Below are 8,764 nucleotides of genomic sequence, written 5' to 3'. Positions count from 1 at the left end.
GCTATTTATAATCTATAATTGCAATGGCTCTTAGCCATTTAGGGATGTAGGGGTCTTAATTGGCCACCAACTACCATTAACTGTCTGATAGCATCTTTGAAGTAGTTGCTTTCTCCACTACGAAAACCTAATCGGTTCTGGTACTGTGCTGTTCTTCAGGCGGTTGGATTGATCATGGCAGAGGAGTGCCATAACTATTTAATTCAATTGTTGACTCGTGTTGTTTCCTTTTCTCAATTTGGCCATGCTCTCTATTTAATTCGGTTGTTGGGGTTAGACTGGTTATGGGGATGGAGTGCATGGGTAGATGAACGGTGAGGGTGGTCATGGTTGGTGGCTGTCGGATCAAGGAGATGTGTGGTGGAGATCAATTTACAGAGGCTATCAGTCATGGTGAGAGCAGGACCTATCTGGGCCGTTGCATATTCAATGGGTAAATTGGATGGTTATCGGGTGGCGGAGATGTCTGGGTGATAACGGGCGGGGTGGTTTAGCTTGGGAGGTAATGGTTTTCATCACATGGACATCGGGCGGTAAATGGTAAGTGTTAGAAGTTGTGTGATTCCATTCAGCGGTTGACACGTAGTGGCAGATGAGAGAGAAAAAAACTGCCCATATCACGCGGGTATTGTCCGTGCTAGCTGTCCTCACGATATGTGCGAGGACCGTTAGATCTAGCGGAGGTGATCTGATGGTGGATGTCGATCGGGCAGGTTGCCTTTATTGGGCACAATTTGGGCCATTGGATTGGCGGGAGAATATCAACGGCGTGAATGCAATGAGGTGTTTTATACGCGTGCAAGGGCGTATGGTCTGGTTTTATGGGTACTTTGGCTTTGCGCTTGGTGCTAAGGCCAAAAGGGAGTATTTTGTCAGGGTTAGAGGGTTAACGAAGGAAATGGGAAGGCTAGCAATTGAGCGGGTAAGAGGAGAAAACAGAAAAATGACCCAGGTGGGCCCCCTTTGAGAACAGTAGACCAGACCGAGCCCCTCTTTGACCTTCCAAAATTCAGCACTACATCTTAGGGCTAACACTGGCTCCTTCTAGGGATGAAATCCTCCCTATGAGGTTTCAAGAACCATAGACCATTACCTTTTTCATAAAAAGCAAGATCAACAATATTGTCTAGTATTCCATTGGGCATGGAGTCTATATAAGAGTACACTAAACTTTGAAAAATAACATATTTACGATATTGAGGCTTGAAAGCCTTAAACAAAATAAACTTTGAAAGACTGCCCATTGATTGGGCCATCGAAAACTGCTTCTCCTTCCAAACTCTGTAGCACGAAAGTGTTGTTCCCTTGGACCTTAGAGATTATAAAATTTCTTGTCCATAGAGCATCGAATTTACCATGGTTGCCTTTCTTTTCCTTTATTACATCCCATTTGAGAACCCAATCCCCAACTTGAAAATTGTCCATCTTTGCCTTTCTATCAAAAGCTTCCTTGATTTTCCTTTAATGTACTGCAGACCTCTCAATCAATTGATCTCTGATCTGATGAACTTTAGCTAAGTCACTAATCCTCGTTGCCATGTCATTTTCCTCATTCTACTCTTCTTGCAAGAACTTGGCCACAGGGAGGGTCAATTGGATTGGGAATACAGCCTCAGTTCCATATACCAAATTGAATGGAGAATTCCCTGTGGATTTCTTGGTGGTAACCAACCCATAATGCAAACTTCAGTTTGGAATCCCAACTCCTTTTATTTTCTTCCAACAGCTTTTTTATTATCCTTACTAGGCTCTTATTGGATGATTCTGCTAGGTCATTACCCTGAGGATAATATGAGGTGGAATGCACTAATTTAATTCCCATTGAGTCACACATGTCCACCAATTCTTTCGCCCTGAAGGTTGCTGCATTGTCTATAACCAATTTGTTCGGGCAACCAAACCTGGTGAAATTTTTTTCTGTTAAGAACTTCATGACAACTTGATGATCAACTTTCTTAGTGGGGATGGCCTCAATCCATTTGGTAAAATAATCAGTGGCTACTAAAATCCATCTATGCTGGCCACTGGAATGTGGATTAATCTCCCCTATGAAATCTAAACCCCACTACTGGAAAGGGCCACTGGCATGTATTGGCTTCAGGGGAAATGATTTCAGCTGATGTCTTCCTGCAAACCTCTGGCACTCATCACAAGATCTCACAAATGAAAACACATCAGAGAATAGGGTGGGCCAATAATACCCAGCTCTCAGAATCTTGTGGGTTGTGGTTTTCCAATAATGATGTCCTCCACAGATGCTAGAATGGAACTGCTATGTGACTTCCACAGATTGCTCTTTGTCTAAACACCTTAAGAGGATTCCAGTTGGATCTCTCCAACAAAGTAGGCTCTCATTGATGAAAAACTTAGCGGCTTTGAGCTTAATGGTCCTGGCTTAGCTTGAACTAAGGCCTGGAGGAACTTCTAGCTTCAAGAGGAAGTGAGCTATACTGGAATACCAATCACAAGAAGCCAAATTCTCAGCTAAAGATTGGTTCTGCCCTCGTTCCACTGTTGCCTCCTCTACTTGTTCAACCTCTGAATCTGCACCTATGCAATTTATGCCCAACAAATTGCAATTTTCCTCAGCCATCAGCTGAGCAAGGCCTTGGCCTTTGACAAGCTTGGTGGGCTTCAATTCTATGTTGAACTCAATGAGCTTTGCAATCCATTTAGCCCTTCTTCCATCAACATCTGGCTATGTTAGGACATCCTTTACTGAGGTAGAGGGTACATAGGCATTAACCTTGGAGTGCAGAATGTAAATTCGAAATGCCTTCAAAGACCTAATAAGAGCATAAGCCCGTTTCTCAATAATGTCATACATTAATTCAGCATCCCTTAGCATTTTCCTGAAAAAGGCCACTGGGTGCTCTGTACCTTCATCATCTTTCTGCAACAAGACTACTGCAAGGGTGTCACAGGAAGCAAAGGAGAAGATATGGAATTCTTTGTTATAGTCTGGGCTGATCAGAGTGGGAGCTTCCATAATAGCTCTTTTGATGTCTTCAAAGGATTTTCTTGCTGCATCGGTCCATTTAATCTCTGATCCCCTTTTCAGCATGGAGGTGATATGTTTCACTAGTTCTGCAAAATTGGGAATAAACCTCCTCACAAAGTTTATCTTACCCAAAAAGGATTGAATGTCCTTCTTTGACCTTGGAATAGACAATGTTTGTATTTCTTTAACTCTTTTTGGGTCAATCTTGACACCTGTAGCAAAAACAATGTGCCTGAAAGTTTTCCTTCTTCTAAAGCAAACTGTGAATTCTTAGGATTTACCGAAATCCCAAACCTTTTGCACTTCAGAAACACTTTCTTTAGATGCTGCAAATGAACCAGATGACTACTGGAGTAAACTGTTATATCATCTAGGTAAACTAGGACAAACTTTTCCTTATCACCTACAAGAGCTATATCCATGGCCCTTTGAAAGGTGGCCCCAACATTCATCAGTCCAAAGGGCATCTTGGAGTACATAAAAGTGCCCCAAGGAGTGGTGAAAGTAGTCTTTTCTTGGTCCTCTGGATGTACAACCACTTGATTATAACCTGAAAATCCATCCAAGAAAGACATAACTTTAGCCCCTGAAACCTTCTACAGCAGATGTTCCATTTTGGGCAGGGGATAGTTATCTTTCTTAGAGAATTTATTCAGGTTTCTGAAGTCAACACATAGCCTGATTTCCCCACTCTTCTTCCTCACAACTACCAGGTTGGCTACCCACTTTGAATACCTCAGGGGAACTATGATTTTGGCAGCCAACAATTTCTTAATTTCCTTTTCAATCAAAGGGAGAAGTAGAGGGCTTATGGGTCTCAGTTTCTGTTTGAAAGGAATGGTGTCTTTCTCCAGTGGGATCTTATGTTGAATGATGCTTTTGTCGTAAGTCTTGAGGTCACTGTACTCCTAGGCGAAGATATCAGCAAATTGCTTCATTAAGGTGCAGTATTCATAACTTTGGGTAGCAAACAAATGGGTGGACAGGTTTACAAACTTTGGATGATCTAGGCTCCCTATGTTATGTTTATGGACTGCAAACTCATTTTCTTTTTGGGTAGCTTGGTAAGGCACATCATTATGGTCAAACAACTTCTCTAAAGGCACCAACCCTTTAGGTATATAGTTACTGGGTAATTGCACAATGTTGTCCTGACCAATTTTGTTTCTCAACTGGGACTAAGGACATTCCTCCATGGCTTCGTTCTCTTGATCAATTTGCATTTCAGAGAATTCATCAATGACTTGCAGAAACCTATTGAATTCATCATTATCCTCAAAAGCTTTCCAGTATTTGACATTATCATGCAGAGATGGTCTATATTTTACCTGAACCTCATAAGCCAATCTAGGGGGCATGGGAGGGATGAACATGCTAGCAGACACATCAAGTGAATCGACAAGATGATTTTTAACTCTAGGAATATATGAGATACAAAAGCTATTGAAAGAATCTTTGAGCCTCCATACCTCATCTCTGTACGCTTTCAGCCTTGGGTGTTTTGCTTGAAACGTTTTGTTTAGTTGTTGAATGATGAGATCAGCATCTGCAAACAATGTTATGTCTCTGATTCTCATTTCTTTAGCAACATTTAAGCCCAATATCAAAGCCCCATACTCTGCTATATTGTTTGTGACCTGAAAAGTCAACTTGAAAGACAGATGTATGCATTCCTATGTTGGGGATATCAGCACTACACCTGCTCCTGCAGCTTACCTAGAGAAAGCTCCATCAAAAAACATATCCCAAATTTGTGGCCCTTCTTCCTCCATGATCTTGCATACTAGTTTCTTGAGCTGCAATGAGGCCAACTGGGATTCTTCAATTTGGAGAATACATATTCCAAAATCAGTGTCCACAACATAGATGGGATGATTAGTGGGATGCTTCTCATCACTAATGATATAGGCCAGCTGGGCTTCCCTGTACATTCTTCTGCTTTCTCCCCCAAAAATCGGGACAGTGACATAAGACAAATTATTCTACAATGTCCCACCTAATCTCTTAATCCATCCTCTGGAAAGTAACATGCCAAACTTAGGTGGGACATCTGCTACCACAATATCCATCATCATGCTCTTCATGGGCAGCTGAGATAAGGTGATGGCTAGATCTTTGATTAACCCCAAACATTTCACCTTTCTTGAGTCAAAAGAGAACAAGTCATGATAGGGTCTAGTGATGTCAAGGCCTAACTCATCCATGACAGCCTTTGGAATTAGATTATGGCTGGCACCTGTGTCCAATAGACAATTGTGAAGGGTTTTGTCATGAATAGTCAAGGAGACATAGAACGATGGGGGATTGTCATCAGTAGGTTTAGTCATTGGGCTAAGCACAACTGCAGGGTTGTCATCTTGCAAATTGACACAGTCATTTGATGCTTGTGTGGCTTTAAGCTCAAGGGCTTCAAGGATGGGTCTCTTAAAGGCTTCATTCTTTACTAGTTCTATCAGAGGTACATATATTTTTAGCTTTTGGACTTCTGATTCAAAACTGAAAGGGGAAGGGGACTTGTCAGGACCTCTTACCTCTTGAGCTGGTGCTTTGAGGCTGATGGGATCAGCTATTGGTCACTTTTTCTTGCTAATTTGCTGCTCTGTTGGGACAATAACTCTTTGGATAGGGCTTTCTTTGACATCACTCGTCCATGACCTCAGGTTATATCTCTGCTAATCTTCAGTCTTCAGAACAGCTTCTCTGTCCCACTCTTGGTTGGTATGATCCTTGAGTAATGAATCTTCATAGGCAGCAAGTGTCAAAAAGTTAGCACTTCCTTTGTCTTCCATGTAGTGGATCTCATCCTCTTCATCCAACTGCTCCTCCTCCATGACTACATTCTAGAAAGGAGTCTTCACCTTCTATTCTTCACTGGTCTCTTTTCACCTTTGCAAGCTCTGCAATTATTCATTTGCTCTCCTTTATGGATTCGAATTTATAGGAGCAAATGCATTAGGGACCCTTCCTTTCCCTGGATGTTGCTCAACCTTCAGCTTGGAGATTTCAGAGGCCAATGACTCTATCATCTTGGTCATTTTGTCTATATTGGGGTCTGAAGATGAAGAAGATTCACCCATCTATCTCCTTTGGTCAATATTCCCCTTGAGTTTCTCTGCAGCCATGATTTTAGACTCTACCTCCAAAGCTGCATCCTACATCTCAGCTAGAGAAGCACATCTTCTTTCTCTCAATAACAGGAAGAAGTCAGAATCAAATGCATTGGCATAAGTGAGCTTGGCAGAGGTGGGGATAGGTTTCACTTCAGCTGGTATCTTGTTGTACATGCAGTTAAACCTTTTATTGAAATGAGACAATGACTCCCCATTCTCCCCTTTTAGGTTTCCAAACTCGGTATGATAGTAGATAAGATCTTTCTTATCCCCCCAATGCTTTAGGAACACATCATCTAAGGCCTCAATGTCTGTTATAGACCTGGGGGTTAATTATCTGAACCATTTTCTAGCCTCTACATCTAGGCTTTGAACAAATACGCTCATCCACACATCATATTCACTAATTTCTAGATTATTAGCATAGCTATAAAAAGACTCAAGATGTTCTTCTATTGTGACTCCTTCTATCCTAGTGAACTTAGGCATGTGTTTCTGATATTCTCCAGCAGGCATTGCATTCAAAGGAGTGGGCAGTACCAAGGGCCCATACCTAGCAGCTATGATTATTTCCATTTTGGTGGGTGCTTGTGGGCCTACCATGACTGGGGTAGACGAAAGAATCTTGGTAGTATGAATGGTAGAAAGTTGAGGGGTGACTGACAGGGCTAAAGGAATATGGTGGACTGGAGGGGAGGTTTCCTTTATGCTGAAATCTAAAGGAGGACCTAAAGAATAAGAAGCTTTATGAATCTCTGAAATTTTTTCCTCACTGCTAGTGCTATAGGCTATATTCTCAATATGTATGTGCTCTATTACAAGCCTCTCTTGCAGAGATTCATAAGATTGTTTAGGCTTACCTGATCCTAATGCTCCCTTTTGTGATGTCTTTCTTTCCTTGATAATCTTCTCAGGGTCAGGTACTGAGTCAGCTGGTGACTTCTGAGGATTTCTCCGAGTATGCCTCACAAACTGAGCTAGAACTATGATGTGGAGTCGCCAAAAGTTTTAGCCTCCAGTAGAGTCACCAGATAGATGATTACAACCAAAAACTGTGTCCAGACTTTGTCTATCATCAAAGTTGGATCTGTGTCATTCTCTCATGGAAGTTGAGCTTCAATCTCCTCTCCCCGGCAACAGTGCTAAAAATGTTAGTACTCCAAGAAGCTCTCCTAGATTGTAGCTTGGAGATGCCTGGTAACATATAAATTAAACTATTTTTGCAGAAGTTTATTGGAAGGGATGATGGTTTGGTTCAAGCCAGATAACCACTTCTACTCTGTTTTCACTCCAGACATGCATGAACACCCTCAGACTACAAGGATTTAGACCACCAATGCTCAACCATTTGGAAATTAGGTGAATATGGAGAATACTGACCATACAAACAGATACACATAACCATGTGATGGCCGGCTGCAACCAGTAAAGAAACTTGTGGATCTAATCTACCAATGCAAAGGCAATATGACAGTTGTTTTGCATCAGAAATGGAAGGAACCTGAGTGGCCTACTCACTGATACATTCAATATTTCAATATAGAGCTAAGATGACAGTTATCTAGTATTAAACATGGAAGAAATCATGAATACAGCACCACAGGCACAAGCTTAGAACATTGAAGAAATGGAGAGTGAGCATGTAATAGCAAAAGAAGCTTGCATTGCTAAAAATGAAGATGAGACGCTGCAAGTTACAGAGTGTCTATAGTCTCCAGAAGTTGAACCTTACATCAAATGCTAACCTTGATTGCATCTTTATTCTGGCTATTTATAATCTATCATTACAATGGATCTTAGTCGTTTAGGGATGGAGGGGTATTAATTGGCCACCAACTACCATTAGCTGTCTGATAACATCTTTGAACATAGTTGCTTTCTCTGCTACGAAAACCTAATCAGTTCTGGTATTGTGTTGTTCTTCAGGCGGTTGGATTTCACGGCAGAGGAGTGCCAAAACTATTTAATTCGGTTGCTGAGTCGTGCCATGTCCTTTTCTCCATTTGGCCATGCTCTCTATTTAATTTAGTTGTTGGGGTCAGACTGGTCATGGGGATGGAGTGCATGGGTCGATGAACGGTGAGGGTGGTTGTGGATGGTGGCTATTGGATCAAGGATATGTGTGGAAGAGATCAATTTATAGAGGCTATTGGTCATGGTGATAGAGGGACCTATCCAGGCCATTGGATCTTCAATGGGTAAATCGGATGGTTATCGGGTGGCGGAGATGTGCGGGCGATAACGGGTAGGGTGGCTTAGCTTGGGCGGCAATGGTTTTCATCGTGCAGACATCTGGCGGTAAATGGTAAGTGTCAAAAGTCGCGCGATTGCATTCAGCGGCTGACACGTAATGGTGGATGAGAGAGAAAAAAACCGCCCATATTGCACAGGTATTGTCCGTGCTAGCTGTCCTCGCGATATGTGCGAGGACCATTAGATCTAGCAGAGGTGATCTGACAGTGGAGGCCAATCGAGCAAGTTGCCTTTATCGGGCGCAATATGGACCGTTGGATTGGTAGGAGAAGACCAACGGCATGAATGCGGTGAGGTGTTTTATATGCGCGCAAAGGTGTATGGTCGGGTTTTATGGGTACTTTGGCTTTGTGCTTGAGGCTAAGGCCAAAAGGGAGTATATTTCAGGGTTAGAGGGTGA

The sequence above is a fragment of the Pinus tabuliformis genome, chromosome 7 (assembly GCF_031772625.1).
Source record: "Pinus tabuliformis cultivar Carrire ecotype Pingquan chromosome 7, CPIR1, whole genome shotgun sequence".
Lineage (NCBI taxonomy): Eukaryota > Viridiplantae > Streptophyta > Pinopsida > Pinales > Pinaceae > Pinus > Pinus tabuliformis.
The sequence above is the reverse complement of the archived record's forward strand: the minus strand, read 5'-3'. Positions refer to the sequence as shown.